The following is a 26,057-nucleotide window of genomic DNA, read 5'->3' as shown; positions in this document are numbered from 1 at the left end:
GCCAGTATGAGGCATGACTGTGCTTCCCTGAGACTGGGAAGGCGGGAAGTGGAAGAGCAAGGGAGTTTGGCCTTTCGATTCTGTCCCACTGGGTTGAAAGCCCAGCTTTGTCACTTACAAAGCCACTCACTGTATAATTTTAGGCAAGTTACTTAACCTCCCCACGCCTCAGCTTCCCCATCCATAAAATGAGGTTTATTTTAAGATTACACTTACTTGTAGGGCTTTTTAATAATAAGTGGGATAATACATATGAAGTCTCTACAGAAGTGCCTGGAACATAGTAAGTGCTCTATACGTGTAAACTGTTGTGGCTGCTAGTGCTAGAAGGCAATGATCCAGAGCTCTAAGTTCCTACCATCCAAGCAAGAAGAATCATACGTACATAAAGCAACCTTTATACCCTATAAATTTTCCATGGGTGAGCGCCCAGGGTCACCAGGTGAGTGACATAAAAGGATTTAAACACAGGTCTGTCTCCACAGTCCACTTTCTATGCTGCTAACATGTTCCAGGTGGTACCTTGATCAGACGCTGTCAACAGCTTGTTAAGGGTGAAATCGGCTCTGGCTTTCCTAAGAGGCTTAGCAAGTGAATGGCTCCTTACATCCACTTGGGAATTTACAAACAGTGGCATTTCTTTCTCATTAGAGCCAAATGTTTCTCCAGAAGCGAGTAGATTTCCCCAAATTGTTATTAATAACTAAAATATCATGGCAACAGTTTTAAACGCCACAGCCGAAAACTTACATAAGCAGGCTGTCCTTCAAAATTTTCCACCCTTCCTCATAACCAGTCTCAGATTCTCTCTCTTAATCATTCTTCTGAGTATGGGGAACTATCTGGAAAATTCCAGGAACATCCCAACTCGTCATGATTTTATTCTTTTCTGTAAAGGTTTATCTTTCCAAAACAGCTCAATTTGCCTATATTTTTTGTCTATATTTTTATAATACCTTTCAGTTCAATACATTTGCAAATCAGAAAAAAAAAACAAAACCCTAAGACTTTTGAGATCTTCTTCTCTTAAATATCCACCAGTTCTTTGACATCTCCACAGCGTGGCTCCTGGTCCTTGCCCCACCGCCTTTCCCGGGAGGGTTTCCTCATTTTCTACCTTTAATCCTCACTTGACTTCTGCTAGGCTACAGCTACATTCTTGCACTTTTTGATTTAGGACTGTTGGCCAATGTAACGTTTACTGCCCACTTCTTTTGCTCCCTCTCTCTCTCTAAGGTTTCAATATTATCATAATGTATAAAAAGACTAGAGTTTGTCTCTTTTTAAAACCCACTTCCTTCCTTAGTTTCCCACCATGGGTTACGAATCTATAACTCATTCTGTCTCTCATATTTGCAGCACTCTGTTAATTTATTGTTTTACTTCTATTCTCTCTTGCCCTTATCTTGGGCTGAGGGAAATTTCTATCACTTGGCTTCCTTCTATGTGGCTGCTGATAGCTTTCCCTTCCAGCATTTTAAGAAAGTCCATGTCTGAATCGTCTTCCCTGCTTCCTAAAGGGCCTCTTGTGGTGGTGTGCTGAGAAGTGTATCAAAATCCCTGAAGAAGCAGTATTTGGAACAGGGGCTCTAGGGCTCCAGGGAGCCAGGCAGAAAGGAGTGTGAACGGTGGCCTGCAGGATAATTCATATCCCACCTCAGTGGGGAATAGGTGTGGTCACTACCCAGTTCAAGGTTGGCCCTTGCCAGGAAGGGGGGAAGGCCAGATCTGCAGAATTTTCCAATGAAGCCAAAATCAGAATTTTTATATAGAATCTATGGAATGTTGACTACTTAAAATAAACAATGGAATCTGAATCTGAACAAGCCTCTAGCTGCAACTACCAATTTATAGGAAATTTCTGCAACAGAAACATGTAGAACAGCACCAAGGAGTGTAACCAATCAGATTTCAGATTGTAGGAAACTCTACAGGTCAAACACTGTCTTCAACAGACTTTTTTTTTTTTAATTTTTTTTTAATTTTTTTATTTATTTATGATAGTCACAGAGAGAGAGAGAGAGAGAGGCAGAGACATAGGCAGAGGGAGAAGCAGGCTCCATGCACTGGGAGCCCGACGTGGGATTCGATCCCGGGTCTCCAGGATCGCGCCCTGGGCCAAAGGCAGGCGCCAAATCGCTGCGCCACCCAGGGATCCCGAACAGACTTTTTTTATAGCAATAACAAGGATGAAATAAAGAGGGCAGGAAACCAATGAATTAAATGAAATTTAAGGGAATATCAATTTTACTGTAAGGACCTTATTTGGAATTGTGCTTTGAACAATTTTTTTTTTAATGACATAATGGAACAAGTTAGGCCAAATTAGGAGAAATGCTAATTATGATATATGATGTTATTAAAGAATTATTATTTGCTGATAATAATAATGATACTGTGGTTATTTTTCCTAGAAAATCACATTTTAAATATATTTTTTATAACTCACATTTTAAAAACTATTTAGAATATTGAAAAGTTAGAAAAAAAATTTCAAGAATAATACAAAAAAAAACCACCTACAAACATTCTATTCACATCTACCTACCTATTTTTTTCCTGAACCATTTATAAGTTACAAACATCATTCTCTTTTACCCCTAAATACTTTGGCATTTATTTGCTAAGCAAAGGGGCTTTCACTTCTTATCCATGTCTTTTAGAGAATCACACTAAAATACTTAGAGGTAAAATGTTATGATATCTGGGATTTGCTTCAAAATAATATCGGAGAGAACTCATATAAAACATGGTTGGCCAGCCACTGAGAATTGGAGAAGTTGGGTGATGGCTATGCGGGAGTTCATTAAACTTCCATATTCTTTACAGGTTCAAGATTTTCATAACAAAGTTTTAAAAGATTATGTAATGAAAGGCTTTAAAATGATATATGAAATGAATAAAAGGAGGATACAAAATTGTCTACAAAATATTATCTCAAGTATTAAAAAGATCACCATGCATAGATAAAAGATTGAAAGGATACATGATCAAATAGTAATATTCCAAATTATTTCACAGCAGATATATATTACTTTTATAATTAGAGTTATAAGCATAACGAGAAGAATTTATAGAAGTTAGAAAATGAGAAAACAAAAACATTGCAATGGATTAGATTAAAATTATTAACAAAACACAAATGTGCTTGGACTGTCCAAGGGGCCCCAGTTTGCTGATTTTGGCTTAGAAAATGGGTCTACAGACTATAGCCTAGGCAAAAATTCAGCTTACCACCTGTTTTTGTATAGCCTGTAAGCTGAGAATGGTTCTTACAATTTTAATTTACTTTATCTTTTTTAAAGATTTTATTTATTTGTTCATAAGAGACACACAGAGAGAGAGAGGCAGAGACATAGGCAGAGGGAGAAGGAGACTTCATGCAGGAAGCCGGATTCAGGACCCGATCCCAGGACTCCAGGATCACGCCCTGAACAAAAGGCAGACGCCCAACTGCCCAGCCACCCAGGCGTCCCTGTTTTCTCTGTTGTTATATAAATACCTATATAGTATCCCCAATTGTGCTTCAATCCACAAAACCTAAAATATTGGATAATTTACCATCTTACCCTTTACAGAAAGAGTGTGCAAACTCCTGGTTTAGGACTGGGCTTCCCCTGTGACCTAAAGCAGCTTATTGTAGAAAGCGCACTGGACTAGGAGTCAAGGATGGTCTCTTAACTGTCCAAGTGACCTGGAGAAGTCAAGACTTCTTTGGGCCACAGTTCCCTCAGTGACAAAATAAAGTATGTCTAAGGTCCACACAGCAACTGAAAAGTCTGATTCACATTCCTGTAAGAGCTAAACAAGCAGTACAGGGATGATGACAACACTAAGTGCTGGCATGCCAGCCGGTGTGGTCCTCCTGAAGATCAAGGAATTCAATGAGAATAACTATTGGCCCTCCAACCAGGGTCTGGAGAGGCCAGAGAAAAGCAATAAACAGGCTTTGGGCATTCTAAGAGCAGAGTAGCATTCCCACATTGGGCAACAGGACTTTGGGAGAGAGGTCCTAAAATCTGCAGCTTAAATCAGGTGTTTTGGGTCTATTTCTAGTCTTTGCTTTGTAGAGGACCACAGCACATATAAAAAATTTGCTCATTTAAAGTTTAATCCAGATCTAGCAGAGCAATGGGGGGCCAGGTGGGGCTCTCTGGCATCCTCAGATATAGGAGAGGAGCCTTGGGATGGAGCCTTCCTAAGATTCTGGGATAAATTACCCTTAAAGATGTCAATCTGTAGGCTCTTTGTAAGAGCTTACATGGGACAATTAAGCAGCAAGGCCAACATGACCACGGAAGCCAGACAGAACATCATGGCGCCAGCCCCAAGGCCCCAGGCCCATGGCCTGCGTTTTAGGGGCTTTCCCAAGACTTCTTTTTTTCTGAGTTGCACCCCCTCCCGACTCTTTCTCTTCTCCCTTATACCCTGCACCCCTCCTCCCTTCAGGATATGCACAGCAGCACCTCCTTTTGTTCACCAGTGGCCTCCTGACTGCTCCCTTTGTTTCCTCTTATTTTTTGCACCCCCACCAGCTCCCCAAAACCCTCTCAATCTGCGGTCACCTCCCTCTCCCCATTTTGTCTTCTAGATGACCACCCCATTCTCTGCCACATTTCCTCAATAGCCCGCAGTTCCTAGAGAATCTTCTAGTGGTGTAGCTCCACTCTTTCCCTCCTAAAGGTTCCCTTCTTTCCTTCCACAGCTCAAGAAACAAGAGAAAAGGGGGAAAAAATTACAAGGGCACTGCCCTTCTGGGATTTAACCACATTCTCAGCTGGTGGCTTTTGTTTTCTCGTCTCACTGGCTTGTAAGGCCCTCGGGGCAGGCACTCCGCAGTCATGCTCTGCGCAGGGAAGATGGGCAGGACTGTTAGGCCTTAATTAGAGCAAGGCCTCAGACGGGGTAGAGGATTTTAGCAGGCAAAATGAAAAAGGAATTTCAAAATGTCCATTTGGCAGCAATTACCACAGGGGAAGGAAGAGGTTTATTGTATTTTGTAAAGAAAATCATGAAAGCTCTCACGGCTTTTCGCGAACACAGAAATAATATTTACACTGGCTTTTTTAAAAACAACACAGAACCGGAAAGCAAACTCCCTCTGCAGGCCAAATGTAGTGAGCATAGACCCAAGTGCTAGTCTTGAAACCACCCCCAAGCAGGACTAGCTGCAGAAGCAAGGAAAGAATTAAGGGAAAAGATGCAAAATGAGTTTCAAGATCAAAAGAACAATTTTCTGGTCGATGAGACTTTTAGGCCACAGCAGAGCTACACCAGGATCATCTACTGAAGAAATGAGCTTTGGCGACTGGTGTTTGATACACCTGCTACCCACCCACCAAGCCTTCTGCAGGAGAGCCAGCCAGGAGACCCCCACTGTCAGTCAAAAAGGCACCAGCATCTTGCCTGCATCACAAATTCAAATCTTAGCACTCAAGGGTTTCTCAACTTAACATCTGCTCATGAATGCAAAAGGGCAGCAGCCCTTATGGAAGTCACCTGGCACACGCAGGCAGGCCAGCTTGGAGTAGGGCAGCCAGACATACGGGGGCTTATTAGGAGCCAAGAAGTCTTGGGAAGGTGATGAGCATGAGAGATGGAGTCCCAGGAAGAACTGCCCTTGCCATCAGCTGAAATGCCCCCAAACTGAAGGCTGGCCTCCAAGGGAACAGTGTAAAAGGCCACTAAGAGAACAGCATGCCATCCATTTCTGTCTGGAACAGAGAGGACCCACAACTGTGCCTGTCAGTATGACGCTCTGGCCTTGGGTGGGAACCTGGATGGAAGTTCCACAGGGTATCTCATGTCATCTTCCATTTTGCCAGGGATAGAGCGGTCACTGTCACACAATAGGTAGGTGCTCAACAGGCGATACTCAAGGAAGTGAACTGAATTATTGAGGTCCACTCCCCCTTTGGTGGGCAAGACTGGTACAGAGTCCTAGAACATTCTTCAGGCTGTGGAACGTTTCATAAGTTAGCAGTGGAACATTTCATAAGTTAGTTAAAACCGAAGTGGAGGAGTCAACCAGGCCATCCCTGACTTGTGATGAGCAAAACCCACTAAATTATGAATTGATTTTAGAAGGTGCTTCTGATACATTCTGAAGGCTTCATACGGTCTTACTGCTAATTTCTTTCTTTCTTTCTTTCTTCTTTCTTTCTTTCTTTCTTTCTTTCTCTTTCTTTCTTTCTTTCTTCTTTCTTTTTTCTTTCTTTTTTCTTTTCTTTTCTTTTCTTTCTTTCTTTCTTTCTTTCTTTCTTTCTTTCTTTCTTTCTTTCTTTCAATATTTATTTGAGAGAGAAAGAAGGGGAAAAGGGCAGATGGAGACAGAGTCTTAAGCAGACTACACATTGAGGGGCCGATCTCATGACCCTGAGATCATGACCTGAGCTGAATCCAAGAGCCAGATGCTTAACCGACTGAGCCACCAGGAGCCTCATAGTTTCTAACTTAAATAGCAAACCTATCCCTTTGTTCTCAGAGCTTTATCAGCAGACTAACCTAAAAGGCCTAAAAGAGTTCTGATTCTTAAAAAGAATTTCTTTGGTATTACTTGCTCAAATAGAGAAATACCACTCCAAGAGGTAAGGCCTTTAGAAAGCTTCTATCAGGCAATGAGATCTGTAGAACCGAAGAGTTTTAGGCATGAAAGGACAAAGACAATTTATTGACAAGATGGGACAGATCCTTCTACCACTTTTGAAAAAAATTAAAGGAAATGGGCATCTCAATGTGTTGCCATGAGTTTATTTCTGAAGTTCTTACCAAAAAAGTCTCTGAGGAGCCTTTCTTCTGTGGATTTCTGGAGTTAGTGCTAAATCTATGCTGGCATTTCATCACGACCACTGCACCTTCTCAGGTTGTTTCAGGGTGGGACTGGGTCAGAGGCAGTGACTTCATGGGCACTGTGTCCTGGGAATTTGACCAAAACCAGCCATGGGCCTGGCCCACCATCTCAGTGCAGGGGAAGCTGACCCTAGGAGAGGCTTCACCCGCGAAGTCATCAGATCTGGCTTTGTTATAGTGGCAGTTACACAAAGAAAGGAGTTTGCAGTCTGAGCATGAGCACTCCTCTGCCTCGTGATGATCCCTGCAGAACTTCACTTGGTTGGGTCCATCTCACCATGCAGGTCTCCACTTAAATGCCACCTCCTCAGGAAGGCTTTCCATGGCCAATCATTCTATGGTTGCTCTCCTCCCAACATGTCGTTCTTGCCTTTTAAATTTTTGTTTTTCTTCTTTGCACTGTCTTCTTTAATCATTTACACATTTATTTTTGAGCTTCCCCAATCCCACCACTCTACTTCACTAGACACAGGTCCTTAAGAAGCAGGCCCTGATCTCTCTTGTTCATTACTCTACTTCCAGCCTTTGGAATACGCTTGGCATATAGTAGGTGCTCAATACATGTGTTGAATGTTTAATTACCAACAAAGCTGTTAAGAATAGCATTTCCTCTAGAAGGGAGCTGTTAGAATGAACCACACAGTTCCAGGAACTCAAAGGCTTAGAAGGATTTAGTGCTAAAGATAAAGGTGCTAGATCTTTTTCTTGATCCTTCTTCCCCTACCAACAGCTCTAAAATGGGATCTGGCTACCAGTCTCTCTATGGGGGATCCATGGAAATGGTTGAAGTAGATCAATATAACTCTGAGTGGCAAGAAATGAAATATTGGTAGTCTGAGTTAAGGCTCAGAAAAACATTTCCTATTCACCGCCATCCTCCCGCCCCCCCAAAAAAGAAATAAAAGAAGATAAGAATTGTAGACTATAAATCATTCAGGTAGAAAACCACAGATTTGCTCATTTTGTTTTGGTGAGAACAAAGCAGTTGTTTGCACATTCTTTCTCTCGCACCTGCTCTGGCCTGCCCAGTATAAGCACCTTAGCCAAAAAGTCTAAATGGGTTAAGCACAGCCTCTTAAACAATGAGAAGGGGTAGGTGCCATCTCTGCGATCATCAGGAAGTGTTTTTTGGCTAGACTAGGAAATCCAATAATAATTGTAAATGGGTAAGTTTAGAAAAGCTTTGTGCCTTGTAAATATTTCTGTGAAATATGAAGGCTAAGCATTAAGGTGAAACACGACAAAGTAATAAATAATAATTATTTTCTTCCATTCACTGGTCTATTTATTAGAGTGACAATGGTACAATATACTTCCCAACGGTCTCATTTGGCTTTCAACCTCCTTGAATTGTGTTTAAAATTCTTTTAGGCAAGACCGAGAGCAACATAAATGAATAATGCCACACAAAAAAAAATCATTAGGTATGAAAGTCTACAAGATGACGCAACCATGCTTGAGTTAACAATAAAAGGATCAACATTTTATAAAGAAGAAATACACTGTTGAATCTATTGGGCATTCATTTTTGTGGTAAAACAATCCCATTGCATCCATCTAATCTTGTGATTAAGATTCAAATAGGTTCAAAATGATTGATTTGTACCGGCCTATCAAAACAGAAGATGTTGTACTTGTAATCTTTCTGAATAGCAATAGTGTTTTAATCACAAATGCCCGGCTCATTATTTGCTCAAGAGTGAATGACAATTAGCTTGATCCTCCTGCAACTGTTAATGCTACCGGTACCGAAATAAACAGGCAAGACTGAATCAGGTTTCCGACATTTCCCCTCGGTTTACGATCTTCTGATTGATGCTACATTCAAAATGTACTTAGTCACTTTTAGTCACAAACGAGAAGAAGGAAAATGGCCCCTGAACAGCCCAAAAAAAAAAAAAAAAAAAAAAAAGGTGTTGCAGGAGGGATATTTCATGGCAAGCCCCAAGAACGAAATCACCATGAGATGAATCATGTTCTAATATCATTGAGCCAGAGAAAGACGCCAAGCAAAATATTCAAGTTGGCCTCAAAACAGCACAACAACAACAGCAGCAACAAACCTTTAGCCCATAAGAACTTTGACTGTACTGTACACACGGTGCTTTGGAATATTAGACCAACTGCTAGAATAAAGCAGCCATCTACACAGATGGTTCTGAGTCTCAATGTTCTTCACATCGGAGCAAACCTCAGAGGGGTTTCAGGTTTGCCAGTATCCTCCTCCTAACACATCTACAAAGACATTTCCACAAAGGCTCCAGGTGCACTTCTCGTTTGGGGGGGGGGGTGGGCTTGGGTTTGGGTCCTTCTCTACCCAGAGCTCTGAGGTTACCAGTGGAGGGAATCAGGGAAAACAAGAGCACAGGCATTTTCTGATTCTCAGAATTTCTGAGATGCCTTTTGTTTCAGTGGCGCCGGTGAACCAGTGATAATGAAACTACAACTACACCTCTGTACACAAACCTTGACCGGTATTCTGGGGCATGTTACAAAGAAAACCTTAATTTTGAAAGTACTGAGCACAAAAGAGGAAGAAAAAAGCCCTCCCTGTGCATGCTTTCTCTCTAAGTGTAGAAATATGGCTTAATGTTTAAGGCTCGAAGACCGCATTTAAAAACGTCTAAAGCCAGTCCAGACTATATGAGAGGGAAAAGGACTGTACAATTTTTCTTAACCATTTGTTTCTTGTTTTAAGACAATCTTTTGCATATCTGTTATTGCATTTTTAAACAAGACTTGGTTACCAAGGAAACAGGTTCTGGCCCAGTGTTAATTTGAAACTAAAATACATTTCGGGAGTTAAGCTTAAAGGAAAGAGCCCATGAAATTATTTTGAAAAGTGCCAGAATTTGGTACTTACAGAACCACAGCTGTATGGTCTGCAATGAACCATTCTAGGGACTCTTTCATTCAGTGAAGCTCTTTTTCTTCTAACAGGGCCATCTACATTCAATATTCCCCCCCCCTTCAAAAATTCTAACTCCTCATCTCTCCAAATAATAGATATACAAATAGCATATTTATTCTCGTAGCTTTTCTAAAATTTATGTAGGGAGCATGTAAGTTTTCATTTTCATCTTTCATATAACACGTTTAAAGACCGCTTCTTAAAATTTAAATATTTTAAATGTTTCTTATTAAGCTTGTTTGCGCTCTTTGAAATTATCTCAAGAAACCCATTTATTTTTAGTTTCAAGCTAAAATGGAGCTGAAGCAACACACTTTTCAAAAAATTCTTTTGTTGTCTAATGGCGCCACACCTTTCATATATATGATTTTTTTTTAAAAGGAATCATCTCATTTTTAGAGCAGAATCATTTTGTAAGCTTAATCAAAGCTATAGATATAGTATCTGAATAAGAAAGCCTATCCAATTTAATACCCTCCCTCCAAAAAATTACAACTGTCTTATTTAATGTTTGTTCCAAAAGTAATATTTTAATCCATCTAAAATTCTTGCTTCATGGCTCAAAAAAAATCTATAAAACATGCAAATTTCGACCTACCTGTATGTATCACTTAATGCAGTGCTAGCATGACAAGACACTCAGCCATTTTTATGTAAAGCGATGGAGACCAACTGATTTCTCCGTCTTCTTGCTCACAAGTTTTAGATGCAATTGTCACACACACAAAAAATCATACGCAGAACAGCTTGAATGTACTGTGATCACGAGAACTGAATTTATCAACAGGAAAACAGGATTGAAAAAAAGAAGTTTCTCATCCAAGGTTTCTCTGAGGCTGCAACCAAGGAGGTGGTGTGTTGAATTTTTTTCCCTTCCTCCTCTGAGAGTTCAAAGCCCGGAGCTGACCACTGCAAAGGCCACTGTCACATTTGCTGAAAATCAAACCACTGATACCAGCACTGAAAATACAAATTTGAGAACCAAGTTGTTTGCACACCATGGAGTGCATAAGAGTTAAAAATAGATTCCACCTTGCCTCCTACCTGCATAATAAATATGTAAGTTTCAAGTGTTTAATTTGATATTCACATTAATTAACAATACAACATACATTATTTAAAAGACAGCAAATGCAAGAAGAAAGGAGAGACACCATCTGGTAGCAGAGTTTTGTTGTTGTTGTTTTTGTTTTAGGGGCTGGGTTTTTTTTTTTTTTTGGCTTTGTTAAAAAAAAAAAAAAAGGTAAAATCCTATTTTGAACGTGATGAAAAGCAAACATCCAGAGGCAAATGAATCGGAACTGAAAGGTGATGTTGAAATATCTGAGGCTGTAATGAGGCAAAAACAAGTCTTCGCTACCAGATGATATGGCATACCGAGCATTTACATACTCACATCTGAAATACTAGGCAACGTGTAATGAATTCTATACACAGCATGCACACACAGCAAAAGCACGGCTAATCCTGCCTGCCATCTTAGGCTCACAGAAGCAAGATACGCACTGCATGCAGCACACCGGCACTGGGGAAGGAGGAGGCAAGGGGGCAGCTCACCTTAAATGCAGTATCTGATTAATGTTGTAAGTGACATTGCATATCAGCCTCAGAGTCTTGGTTCAACTGGGTAGGAGGGAACAAAGAAAAATGTCATCAACTGGTGATGCAAGATGAGCCCAATCACTAAACACTGTTTAGCAAACTCCAAATTCTGCAACCAGACAGTAGAAGGCATTTCATACATTTAAGCAGAGCTGCTGCACAATGAATGTGTCCTTTTGCTTCTGAGGATCAAACAATCCTTTTGCTAATGAAGAAAATAAGCTGGAATGAATACTGTCATATCTTCTTCTTGAAGCAAGCTTTCAATACAGTATGTATCTGGTTTGGGATGCATTTTATAGACTATTAATTTCATAGAATTGCTAACAACAACAGCAAAAAAAAAAAAAAAACAACCCAAAACTGTTATGCTTTTGCAAAGTAAAAAATAATATTATGTAGGGTATAGCTTTTCTAGATTATTTTTCAGATCCTAAGTGATGCCGGCAGGCTTGTAGAAGAATGCATGATCGGGCTGTCTGTATCCGTGCTATAACCTCTAACCACAAGCTGTGTAAATGTATCCTGCTAAATGTATCTGCAGTACAGAATGGCAGATACCTCCTCAGTTGGAATTGTATTCAAACGTGAATGAATTTGCTTAAACTTAGAAGCAAATAAAATCAGTACAGAAAAATAAATTGATGCTGAATTCCTTTGGATGTACAGTTGACCGTCATGAACGATAAAAGCTATCCTTAGGATGCTGACCTAAATAATGTTAAGACTTGCAGCAGCATACTTACCGCGCCTGCTCAGAACATAGAACATGCAAAATGATTTTTCTCCTCCCTCCCTCTCCAAAAGCTAAATTGTAAAGTAACAAGGCATTAACAGGAATATCAAAAGGCTATATGTATATACATAGTACATACTGTAAGAGAAGAAATGGTGTTGTGCTGAAATGCAATGTTTCTTTGTTTTACTTCGAGGCTTATCTTAGCTATGCTTGTACGATGACATTGACATCATGGAGGTCAGGGCTGACACTGGGGTGCCATCCGTTTTATGAGTGAAATGTTTTCCGAAAATTAAATCTCATCTACTCAAACACCAAATTTCATGTCTTCTTCAATACCACCTCCCTACCCCCGCTGCTTAAGATTGATGGGATCTAGTTTGGCTCTGTGTAATAAATTGGAATTGCCTTCTGTAGAGAGTCCAATACATAATTGTAGGAATTAATTTTTTAAACAAAAAACCTTCAAGAATTCTTATGCATTCCCTTTCAATCCTTCCTATCAACACACACACACACACACGCACACACACGCACACACACACACAATTGAAGCTCAAATTGCAATGAAACGTTTAACATGTGGAACAAAAAATGTGGAAAGAGCTGCTTATTCAGGATTTTGAAGAAATGCCTAATAAGCAAATACTGTTTTGCTACAAAACCAGTGTCACCATGTCCCCGAAGAGAGGAAAACAGCATAGCTTGCTAGAAAAATTTTCTCCAGAAACTGCCGGCAGGTAAAAAACAGAAAAGCATTTCATTTACCATGCTGTATAAAACAAGAAGTCTTTTATTTTTTAGGAAATAGAACAGATTCTTTTCCACTTTCTTCAGCTACAAAGAAACCATACCCACCCCCACCCTTAGATCCTGGATGTAAGCCAACATTTGTATAAAACGCTATGAGCCTGATTTTGAATATATATTTACGTTTTTCTTCTTATCTCTCCAAAAGTCTTTAATTGCCTTGTTGTATCACTGAATATACTAATGTTAATTAATTTTAACACATGCAAAAATGAATTAATATTTTCTGGGGTTGCTAGTTTCCCAGCGCCTCGATCTTCTATAAGGACTTGCTAAAAATAGGTTAGCAAAATATTCAAGTTCCCCAGAATTTTTTTTAAAGGAGAAAATGTATTCAAATATCTTAACTTAGGTACTAGGTTTCACAACCGGATCTTTTGTTTCTAGCTTTCATTCTATCTCCTTCCCCAGAACCCAAGTGATTTTCAGCTCAATGCGTGGAAAGCACCAGCCCACCTCTAACCCATATACTTAGTCTCTGGGTTGGGTCGTCCAAATGGTCAGTTCATACCTGAACCACATCGAATCCTCTTCTCTTTGGAGCACATCTCTTCCCCACAACTACTCCAGAAATAAATGTGGCTCTAACGGAAACAGTAGCTCCTGGTCTAACACCAATGGTGGAACCATCTTCCCCACCCCCACAACATGCTCTATGAGCTCTGGTTAGCATTGACAGCGACAGAAAATTAGAATGGAGTGTCCTTAGGCTAATTCCTTCTTTACTATGAGGGCCAAAAATTAGAGAGACTATCAGGCTGAGTTACAAGGTACCAATTTAATATATGGTCATCTATAAAGCGGGGTCCTTAGAGTGGGGTCAGAGGAGGTTGAAGCGAACATCTAGGCATTTGATGCTATTGGTGTCTGTTCAGATATTCCCCAGTAACAACATCTGAAAGTTAGACAATCAAGTTTAAATACTCACAAATTATTATCATGTAGGCAAAATATATACGACATGGAAGCAACTCTGACCACATAGAACTAAGTTGCTGCCTCCTCTGCATGGGATAATAAATGACAGTGACAAGGACAGTAATCCATATCAAGCTCTCATGAGATGAGTGAATAGTGTTATGTCCTCACAGGGACAGGGTGGCAAATGTGGTCAGGCCCCCTACCAATACTCTTAAACCTGATGCCAGGGCAAGAGATTTCCAAACCTCCCAGTGGGTTCTCCGTTCACCCTCTGTCAAAATGAACCTAAAAGCCACGTATTTGTTTATTTTGTGATGTTCTAAAAATACTCAATGAGCAAACCTGGCCTATTTACCAAATCTGCTTGTGTTAAATTTGAACTGTAGTTGAAAGCATTCGGATAGATGAGCTTGTTTAGGCAGACATTCTCGACTAGTAAATCCTGTTTTGCACTTAAAAAAAAAAAAAAAAAACAAACAAAAAAACCCCACCATGCTCATGCCTGAATTATTATTTTTTTTAATTTTTATTTATTTATGATAGTCACACACACACAGAGAGAGAGAGGGGCAGAGACACAGGCAGAGGGAGAAGCAGGCTCCATGCACCGGGAGCCCGATGTGGGATTCGATCCCGGGTCTCCAGGATCGCGCCCTGGGCCAAAGGCAGGCACCAAACCGCTGCGCCACCCAGGGATCCCACATGCCTGAATTATTTAGGCTTTGTCATGATTACAAGTGGCAAGGGTAGGCATTCACTTATAATTTTTAAAAATTGCATGATACTCATCAATCTCCTCAGGGCACGTACACAAACATTAATTTAAAAGACAAATCCCTCCCCATGATAAAAAAATTTAACCTGTTTCTGCCACTTTGAGGAGCCAAGTATAAGGAACCCTAACTAATCTGGCAGGAGCAGGCTAGAGGACGGGACCAGTGGTGAGGGATGCGTCTTTCACTTTGATTAACGCTTTTCCTTGCTCACAGTCTTGTTGTTCTGCAGTCTGAGCTCATTTTATTTTCAGTCCTGTGGGTTAAAGTTAAATTGCATGGCTTATGCAAAGTATATAATTCGAGTATGAACAAAGCTTGACTCTGTATGTTTAAAAAAAGAGTAAAGTCAGGGCACTGAGTCCCAGAGGAATCCTTGGTTTATAAACATTTGGATTGGTTTGCACATTTCTTTACTCCATTCACTGCATTAAAAATTACAGCTGGTTTCCATTTACACCTCATATGGGCATTCAACAATTGTGGGTAAATTTGTGATTGGGTTTGGCCATTCTAATCTAAATTTTTACAAATAAAATGTTCAGCAAATATAACATTTCTGTTTAAATTCTTAGAATGGAGATGTTTAGAAAATTTTATGAGGTTATTACATCTTTCTATAATGAATGTATTTAGTCCTGGAAACAACATCGTGACTTAATTTATCAATGACTAAAAATGGCTTTGGATGATATATTTTAACTTAAATTTTTTTGGAAAGCCCAAGGCCATTTTGAACATCTACATCTTGCCTAGAGAGCTGGGCAGGAACTTCTGCTTTCTACTTTGACCAGAGCTAAGTCTACATAGCTACCATTTATTGAGAACCTACTACATACTCAAGATTTTGGCTATATTATTTAATTCTAACCCAGTAGTCCTTTAAGGTGAGCATTAGCTATCACCAACTTTGGGTGAAGAACTAATTGGGATTTCTAATCACATAGTAAATAGCAGGGTTAGGATTCCAACTTAAGTCTGACCAATTCCAAAGTCTAGATCTTTCCACCAGTCCTCAGAGGATAAAACCTCCTCCATCCACATTCTGTCCTGATGTAGGAATCTTCTTCTTGTGGAGGCCCCTGGTAGAAGGGATCCCCACACCCTGAAGCGAAGATTAATTCTGTTCACATGAGCCAGCCTTCACCTCCCAGGCCCCAGGCATTGTGGGTACCTAGGATGCCACCAACTGGAGACAGGCTGGACCAGCAGGTGAAAAGGTAAAATAAAAAAGGAGTAATCAATTAGACCACATTGAAAAATTAAGAGTAGAAAGCAGATTAGTAACTTGGGGCAGAGGTTTGTTGTAATTTGGAAATATTTTATGAGGCAAAAGAAGTGGAAAAGCTTATATTTCCATCTGAGCAAAATGGAAAAGCACCACATTCTACCAGGTGTCTTTTTCTATTATGGATGAGGAAGCCAGGGCTGAGAGGGATCTGGTCATTTGCCCAAGATCACACATTTAATAAGTGAGTTTGCCCATTTGCTGTATTAAATGTATATCTTGTATATCTTGTTCCCTTTATACTGAATATATTCTGCATGTGTGAGTAAATTTCCTATCAAGCCATTAGATTGTTCTAATCTAAATCATCAGTTAAAGAAAAATCAGTGTAACATTCAGGAATGACATGGAAAAACAAAACGTTTTTGTCCTGAACAGATAAACTAAGTTGATATTATGAGTTCCTTCCCCAACATATATTAAAAACGGATTTTTCAAAAGCCTAATTTTTTAGTAAGAGATTTTTCTTCAACCACGGTTAGTGTTTCAAATGTATCATTTTAGTGATTAACTCTCTTTTAGCATCTATCCATTTTGCCCCTAAGATCCCTTCCAGCTCTGAATGTTTATGATTGTAAACAAATCCAGCCTAGCTTGCTTTTTAGGTTGGGTAGGCCAAGAGCTGGACTCCAAGTCTCCTGCCTCCTGGTTATGTGGCCAGCTGACTACCTTGCTCGTTGGCAGTAATCTTATATGCCAACCAGATGGCTCTCAAATGGGGCTTTCTAATCAGCTCCACTCTGCCTGGGAATATGAGAGGACGATTATGTTGCTCAGTGTTCATGAAGCAGTAGAGTGAATGCTTGATGGTCGAACAGAACTGAGGAATCTGAACTCTGGGAAGCCTCTGATTCTTACACATGAGCTTTCTCCCTTCTATCCATCAGCATCTATGTAAGATATGGGAAAGGACTATATACTTGATGGCAAGTAAACTTTGGGGTTACCCCAAAAAGATGTGGAGGCAGAAGGGAAATGTGAACCATGTGGTTTTCAACAGAGAAAAGGTGGTAAGTGACTTAGGGCTTCGAGGGAGGCTCCGGTGGACCACGTTCTGCCCCACTGTAATCCAACTCAGACTCTCCCACAGGTATATCAACACATCTCACCATCGTTTTGATGTCACTACCTCTGACTTTAGCAACAGAATCGTGCCTGCTTTTATTTCTCAGTGTATCTATAATATGGCACTAATAAAGACCTTGTGAGCACATGGAGACCAAGAGCATTCCTGCATCCCTAGTCACACATTCATTTGTGGCCAGGACTGCTTGCCACTTCCCAAATGGAGAGCAAGTACAACAACAAGGTTTTACTAGATCCCGCACTGGCAAAACACATATTTGGCAAGATGGTGGAGTTCCTTCTTTCTAGAGAGACCGGCAAGTAGGGTGAAGAAGGAGGGTAGGGATGCAAATAAAAGGGAAAGAGGAAGAATTCCTACAGATTGGTAAAAGCTACCCTGTGTGAGAATCCTCTCCTGGTAGGAGAGTCCTCTCCTCTCCAAGACTCAACCCGGGGAACAAAGTCATTTGCTTTTTCTTCTCTTAGATAAATGATGCAGCTCAGGGAGGCCATAACGGTGCACCTCATCTCACCAGAGCAGCTTAACAAACCGGCGAATCTGCATTTCCTTTGGACTGAAGATAAAAACAGAATGTGTTTATTGTATTGAATTATCTATCTTTATTCCTATCTCTGGCTTGCTTCCTGCAAGATTTGTGTATCTCCCATGGCACCTAGAGCATTGTCTGGTGCGGTGGAGAGGCCTCCTGTGGATATGCTCTTCACTGACCAACACCAAATTGAGAGACCTTTCTCTGCTCCCACAACTACCAGTGGAACTTTAGCTTTGTCTCATGAAGCTACTTCCTAAAACAGAACTTGCTCCATGAACTAAGGAGTGGACCTGGAGGCTGAAAATACCTATAGAAGTCTTTTAAGTACTTAATCACTTGTTTACCAAGGGGAGCCACAAGTTGTCTGGCAATCAGACCACAGGCTTTGTTTAAATCAGTCCCTCCTAGAACAGGGAAAGGGGAGACAGAAATAAGAGTGGTCTGACAGTAACCCAACTGTCTCCAAAATGTGCCTCAGTGTTTCCTCAGCCCCCTGTGTTGGAGCACGTTTCATAGAACTATATGATGGGCAAGGCACTTTGCAGGATGCCATCTCAATCCTTTTTTGAGGTGAAGAAAATCAGGTTCAAATACAATATTATGTCTGAAGACCCCAAGCAACTAGGATAAAAGCCCTATTCCTTACTTTCTAGAATTCTGCTCTTTGTAATGCAACAGACTGGCTCAATTAATAAAAAAAATTCCAAGCTCTCATGCAAATAGGTACTTAATAAATGGTTATAGAATAAGCGAATTAATGAATAGATTCTAGAAAGAGGGCTTACCAGTTTTTTCTTAATTCCTCTTGGAAGAGAATGTTACAGTATACTTGTTTAAATTTGTTTAAGCTCAACTAAATATAATTTTAAGCAAAATAGTACATGTTGGCCAAAATATCACCTGAGACCAAGTGCCACTTCGTGTATCAGAGTAGTTGTTGATTGCTATTTAAGTCAATCAGATTAAGTTTAACCAGCCAAAGTCGCCTTTATCTTATTTGGTTTGCAAAAGAAATCTCATGAGTTAGCATGAACAGCTAAAAATAAGTTGCAGGTTTCATTTTCCGTTGTTCAGTATGGTTTTGAAACCAAAAGGTGCAAAGCTAGGAGATTCACCAACGCCTACTGAAGATCAACAATTCAAACTGTCACCTCTCTAGCCCACTGCCCTGATCTACAGTCCACAGCCAGGCCCAGGAAAGGTGCACCAGTGTCCTTCTCACGGTGGTCCCTTGACATTAGTCACCCTAATAACACATGGCAGGAAATTGGGGGCTGAGGCCAGTCCTGAGGGACAGTGGCTTATGTGCAAGTGTCTTGTCATATCCGGACAGGATGCCACGTAATCAGCCCCATACGCTCAACTTCAGTCTTCAGTGATGCTACGGGCCTCTCTGTAAAGCAAGAGAGTAAATAATGCTGGACTTTCAGTAAAGAGGGGTCCCTCAAGGTAGTGGCACAGCAAGGAACCCTTGACCTAAGTGCCCATGGCCTTGTGCAATTCCATACCATAAACCCAGGTGGCTCAAGTTCGGTTTAATTTCAAAACTCTTTCCATGGCCCAATCTGGCAAAAAGGTGTTTGACAGAGGCATAAATGCTTCAAAGAGAAGGCAGCCATCTCCTGCTGCAGCATTCAGCTGTGGCACAAGGCTCCAGAGAGCAGTGTGGCTGCAAGCAAGCCCTCAGCTGAATGAGATTGAAAGGGGGCAAGGAAGGGTTAATCTCCTTCCATTAGAGGAGGGGCCATTTGGCGAAGGTGAAGAGAATAAACTGTATGAAGAGCAGAGAAGACAAAGAGCCATTCCAGAAAAGAAATCACGGTGCAGGGGTGAGAAGGATGATTTGTCCTAGATTTTCACCGGGAGACCATTTCTTAGATCTCTGAGTCTTTACCTTGCTTTGAAGTTACAAGTCTCAGGGAGGGGGAAGGGGGCATATTCACACTCAGCGCTGGAATACTTGAGCTTTGATTCCATCTGAGATGGGCTGTCTCTGAAAAGCAGAGGTCGAGGCCACAGAAGCCTACTCATAAATTAGAAATGGCAAAATAAACAATAGGAGTTGCTCATAAAAGAGAGGCCAACGGCTGAAGCCCCCTTTCTTGGGGTGGGGAACACCCCCCGCCTTTTTTCGACCTTAAAGTTTTTAGAAGTTGCTTTTAATGACATTTTTGGAAATAGTTTAAGAGTCACAAAAAGTTGCAAAAATAGGACAGTAACTATGTAACTTCATCCAGCTTCCCCCAAGGATAGTATCTCACACTAGTATAGCACCTTATCGAAACAGAGAACTGACATTGGTGTAATACTGTTAACTCAGGTGTGGACCTTACTTGGGTTTCACCAGTTTTTGCCTGCTCTGTGTGTGGGTGTGTGTAGTTCTATGTAATCTTATCACACATATAGATTGGAGTAGCCATCAGAACAACTAAGATAGAGAACTATTCCATCACCACAAAGAAATCCTATGCTAACCCTCTCAGGGTCACACCTTCCTCCAGCAGTAACTTCTGGCCCTGGTCTATTCTCAATCAGTATAATCAGTATGTAACCCTCTGAGATTGGCTTTCTTTCACCCAGCATAATGCCCTTAGATCCATTCAAGTTGTAGGTAAAGAGTGTGTGCCTTTCTCTTGCTGCATAGAATTCCATGGTATGGATGTACCACAGTTTTGTTATCCATTCTCTCCTTGAGGGACATCTGGCTGGTTTCCTGGTTTAAGGTATTTGAAATAAAACTGCTATGAGTATTGATATATGGCCTTTTGCGTGAGCATAAGTTTTCATTTCTCCTGTGTAAACACCCAGGGGTGGGACCGTATGGCAAATGTACGTTTAACTATATAAGGAACTGTCAAACTCTTTTCCAGAGCAGCTGCACCATTTATGTTCCCACCAGCAGCACATAAGCAGTCCAGTCCCATATGCTGGCAAGCAAATCCTTGCCAGCATATGGGAACATCAGTATTTGTCATTTTAGCCATTCTGATAGATGTGTATGGGATTCCTTTTGCTGATCCAGTCAAGATGGCAGTCAAGTGGGGGAGGCCTTCAGAGCTTAGGTGGGTGGCTTCAGATATCTCTCACTGTTCCAGTTATCCTAATGCTTATCTATACAGCAGTTTGAGCTGTCTGGCATTTCAATGATGGAAAACAGGGCTCTTCATACTGGGTGAGTCTTTAGATTTGACAAGTTGCTCCTGACTACATTAGTGGGACATCACCAACTGGGGATGCTGGGCTTCTCTGAGGCAGTACATCTTGGTGCAACAGGCAGACTTGATACTAGTGGCACTCTCCCAAGGTAATATGAAAGCCATGATATGACGGCCATGGAGCAGAGACAAAATTTGCCTGGGTCAGGGTTGTCCAGCAACTTTGGCCAGAGACTGTGTGAATGCTTTTTATTCTGAAAGTTAGCTACTTATTAACAAAGTGTGCAGGGAATGGACATGGAGTCAGCATAGACAGGGAAAAGTGGGATTACCAAGTGGCGCCTTGTCAGATCACAGGCTCCACTGAACACTTTCTGCTCTTGGGCTTCCTACCCTGTTTATCATCTACAATTCACCAGCAGCAATGTGGACACCTTGTTTGGATGTCACAGAACTCCAGCGTGTACTCCTGGGGGTTAGATCTGGACGTACTGCTTTCACCACCACATGGACCTTCTTGGCCTAGGGATCCAGGTCTTGTCAGTAATTAGAACTCTATCTAAGTATTGGGAGGTGCCTACCAATCCCAAGTTGTAAAGGATGCCAGGGAGATGGGCTTTGCAAAGAGCCAACATCACAGCGATGGCCTGAACTGCCTCAGTCATGTCTGGAAAGTCACTCTCCATCTCCTGTGCCCCTGATTGAAGGGAGGTTGTGGACCTTCCCAGAATCCATACTCATCATGTCCCTGGATCTATGAGTTTGGACCAGAAGGCCAAGAATCAGGAGAGCAGTGATCCTACATGGGAACAGCCAAGAGATAATGAAGACTGCACAGAGGCAGTGAAGTTTAGTGATTATAGGCAAATTCCCTGGTGCTAAGCATATATAATGGGTGCAGCAGAGGTACACCTTTGGGTTCTGGCTCTTGTGCTTCACCTGGTGCAGTCACAAGAGAAAGATGTGGGCTTCAGCATGAAGGAACCTAAGTGGTCATTTATAGAACCTGAAATGAACAAGAACTAGGGACCATCAGGATCAGGAGCTGAGCAGTACGTGAGGGCTGAACTTGAAAGCAGATGATATAAGGGAGGCCCTCTAGAAGTTGGGGTGCTAGAATGAGGAAGGGCAGCCATATGCCATCAGGTGGCCAACAGGTATAGTCTGAGGGGCTTGAATAGAGTTATGCCAACAAAATGGCTGGTCACACTTCCTCTTAAAAGGACTAAAAAAAAAAAATTAAATTTGGTTGTTGTTTGTTTACTATGTTCTCTGTTATAACACAATGCTCCCAATTTCCCAATTTCAGAGGCCTCTTCTCTGATCCACTGCCCCTTCTTTGGCCAGGTGCTCCTATTTCCCTGCTGTTGGAAGGCAGTCTGGTGGACAGCGCCTCTCAGATTTAAAGAGGCAGGTGTAGCTGGGGCAGGTACCTCCCCAGACTATGAAGTTATGCAATGGGACTCCATCTTTGAGGGTGAATCATACAGGTTCCCTCTAGTTCTGGCTTTGTCTTTTTTTCAGCTAATGCCTACTCTGACCTAAATTTGATCCCAATATGAGTCTCTGCTCTCTTGCCTTCTGACTCTGGACCCCCTCTCCTACTCTGCTCTTGTTCATGGATCTGCGTGACTGCCCCATGTCCTCCTTGGTCCTGCTTCAGTGGTACCACCTCAGGGCTTAGGGCACATGGTGATCTGGGTTCATTAGGTGACCAAAATGGGCACGTGGGCTCCTCATGGGGTCTGGGCTGCCCACACACATCCTGAGATATAGCCCTGCCCATCAGAAGGAAGACAGAAGTTTCCTGGCTGAGCCAGAGTCTCACCTGAGGGGTCTCTCTTCTCATTGGTGCCTTGTCTCTGCTACCTCAAGGGTGGGTGGGTCTGGGCCCTTTGTCTACTCGAGTTGTAGTTTTACCTCTGCCACTAAATCTCTCTGGATAACCACCTGGAAATAAATGAACCATTCTCGGTCTCTGTTATCTCATATTTACAGTTAAGGTTTCCTGATTCCCATCTGACAATCTTTCAACTATCTCATACCACGATTAAGGAAAAATCTAAAATTCAGAGGCCAAAAAAGAGCTTTTACATTAAATTCTGGTTTAGATATACTATCTCAGGGTTCCCTGTTTTCTGCCTAATAAGTATTTGCTGAAATGAATGTTTATTGCTTTGAATGCAGCATATCGACAGTTCTCAGGTTTTAATGTGCATAAGGAATAGGAAGGTGTATATATTTTTTAATATTTTATTTATTTATTCATGAAAGACACACACACACACACACACAGAGAGAGAGAGAGAGAGGCAGAGACACAGGCAGAGGGAGAAGCAGGCTCCACGCAGGGAGCCCAATGTGGGACTCGATTCCAGGACCCCAGGATCACTCCCTATGCTGAAGGCAGGCGCTCAACTGCTGAGCCACCCAGGTGACCTTAGGAAGGTATATTAAAAAGCATATTCTTAGGCTCCCTGATCAGCACTTCTGATGCCACTGGAGCCTAGGAGCATGTGTTTAAACATAAGAAACTGAAGGGAATTTAGGTTTTTAAATAGACAGTGGTGCCTTTCTGGAGGCTAATTTACCATTGTGCATTAGAAACTTTAAAAACAGGTCATTTGACCTACTAATTCAATTCTAGGAATTTTCCCTAAAATGTCCACAAAGATTTATCAACAAAAATGTTGACAGATTGGTAACAGCAGAGCACTACAGGCAATCAAAATGCCCATAAAAAAAAAAAGAATGGATAAATTAAGACATATCAGTGCAATGGAAATACAGCCGTTAAAAATCAAATTTTCATAGGCCATTTAGTGACTTGGAAACATGTTGACAACATAATGTTAAGTGGGGTGAGAAAAAGCATATAAAATTATTACAAGTAATTTGTGTGTGTGTGTGTATGTATATATATATGAAAAATTGGAAAGAAATGCGTCAAAATGTCAATACAAAATTGTTGTTTGGTTGTTGGATTATTGGAGACTGTTGTTTTCTCCTTGATATTTTTCTGTATTCTCTAGATTTTGTATAGTAGCTAGTTATGACCCTTTATATTTAAAAACAATGATAGAAATATTTTAAAAGACATGCAAAGGAATTTGCCTCATGTAGAGTGAAAACAGAGGGCAGAGAGGTCTCTTAGGAGTCCAGGCCAGTTGTGGCCTGGCTGCTGTAGTATGATTCAGACTCACTCTGGTGCCCTGGGTGAATTTCAAGCTATATTCTCTTTTGTGAAGTACCTTGGTGTAGAGTTGACGCCAAGGAATTTGGGTCAGTGAGAAAGTCCTTTCACTAGATACTACTTTCCTGCTATATTCAAAGATAACAGACTATAGGATCTGGTACATGGAGGAGAGCTCATAGTTTAAATGACACCTTCTTTACTACTGTTGGGCTGAACTCATGCTTGTTGACTCTGTATAATCCCCTACCCCATAACATCAAGTAGATTGACTGCACTCAGGATTAGGGGCTTTTGGACAGGTGATGGGACTCCATTCTCATTTGGGAGACACTACCCGAGGTCAGTGCTTCTGTGACGTGGTTTCAAAGCCTCCTTTACCCAATGCACTGGGAGCCCCCTAGAATGCCAGGAAATAGCATTTTTGGTTTTGTTTTTGTTTTTTTGGTGTTTTTTTTTTTTTTTTTTTTTTTTTGGCAGAGAGATGGCTCAAATCCATCCTCTCTCACAGATTTCAGTGACCCCCAGGTCAAACCTCTCAGAATATTAGAAGACCCTTGGTTAGGCCTATGGCCTATAGTCAAACCTTTCCAAATGACCTTGGAAATTTTACAAGACATGCTGTGTCTAGTTAAGGAGCAGTACTAAGGAACTCAGATGAAAGTCAATTTAGAAAGACAAAAAAAATTGGGGTGCCTGGGTGGCTCAGTTAGTTAAGCAGCTGCCTTCAGCTCGGGTCATGATCCCCAGTGGGGACTGAGCCCCGCTTCTGGCTCTCTGCTCAGCAGGGAGCTTGTGCTCTCTCTCTCAAATAAATAAATAAAATCCTTTTTAAAAAAGACAAAAAAATTTTAAATGATGATACTTGCAATAGCAATACCACTACCAAAAGCTAAAACACCAATACTGACCATAATTATAATTCTTTTCATCAGTACCTTGACTTGCCATACATTGTTCTAAGTGGCCCAAACCATTTCACATATATTACTTTATTTATCCTGATAGAACCTCAGTTTTACATCCTTTAAAAATACCATTTTGGAGGAGGGAGGAAGCTTTCAAGTTCTGATGAAAAGCAGAGGCTTCTTGAGTTAAAAACAAAACCGTGAAGTCTTCAAGTATGGTGTTTTCCAACTTTGTTCTTGACAAGAAATCGGGGGATTTCAGCATGAGAAATTACAAAGCCCTATTACCGTGAATTCTTAGCTTTGGTGAATATGACGTGGCCTTATTGCAAAATCCTCTAAAGGGAGTAAAAGAACATTCATAAATGCTGACCCAGAGTAAGAAGGGGGCTTGCACTTCCGTGCTATGAAAACAATAAAACCCCTGGGATTAAAAATAACCAACTGGTCTAGGCACTGCCTATGTCAGCCTGCTGTGCTCAGTTCATGTCTGCACATCACAGATCAATGGGTCCAGGCCAAGCTCTTTAGGTGACCTAAGCTTCGAAAAGACTGTGGTGCCCCCAATGTTAACTATACCCCTCACAAGGAATTAAAATGTTTTTAAATAATAAAAGATTAAAGTTAAGGAAGCTCAAGAAAGGTCAAATTTTTCCCATGATGTCTACTTTGACACCTTTTTGATATTGTTGAAGATCAAAATATTTACAAAGTGTATACTTGGTGCATCTGTGACGTCACCCAGCATGCTGTACCGCTGTACCAACGTGTGGAGGAATTGTGCTGACAGTATCGAAATTCTGATTTGGTGATTCCACACCCCTCCTTGCCATGCTGTCAACATAGCCAGACATTGGAAATCAGGAGGTTCACCCTAGCCTACTGCTCCACACACATCCTCAAATGTCAGTTCCTAAATACTTAGTGCCTTGAGGAGTCGTTATCACATGGGAATTGAAATTAACAAACTGTGTCTACCAAGTCTCCCAAGTGAATGGACCCTGATGCCTTTCTTCCTTGACAGTGGGCTTTAGCCTTGCCCATCCTCGCAGACTCCATTAGACTGGGAATTCTGGCAACATATCATCCCTGCTTGGCTCTAGCCTTTGAAAACTAGAACTTGTTGTCAACTCACTCCTTTGGGTGCACTCTCCTAAGCAGACTCTATTCCTCCATTCAGTTTGGTCCTGTCTTTAGCTTCCTCTTACAAGCTCTCAGTTCTGGAGACACTTCCAGGACCAACCAAGGCACAGCAAATGAACTTTTAGAGGTTAAAGCATTTTTGCAAC

At 41.2% G+C, this 26,057-nt stretch overlaps 1 protein-coding gene across 4 annotated transcripts in view; it reads right to left on the bottom strand.

The window, feature by feature from the left end:
* ZBTB38 (zinc finger and BTB domain containing 38) overlaps positions 1-26,057 on the bottom strand; it is a 134,261-nt gene that overhangs the window by 49,977 nt on the left and 58,227 nt on the right. For all 4 annotated transcript variants that reach the window (XR_008663908.1, XM_055321003.1, XM_055321006.1 and 1 more), the window contains one exon: positions 11,318-11,383. The gene's annotated coding sequence lies outside the window, so the exon portion shown is untranslated. The remainder of the gene's footprint in view (positions 1-11,317; positions 11,384-26,057) is intronic.

This window comes from Nyctereutes procyonoides, unplaced genomic scaffold, assembly GCF_905146905.1.
Source record: "Nyctereutes procyonoides isolate TBG_1078 unplaced genomic scaffold, NYPRO_anot_genome, whole genome shotgun sequence".
Lineage (NCBI taxonomy): Eukaryota > Metazoa > Chordata > Mammalia > Carnivora > Canidae > Nyctereutes > Nyctereutes procyonoides.
The sequence above is the reverse complement of the archived record's forward strand: the minus strand, read 5'-3'. Positions and strand labels throughout refer to the sequence as shown.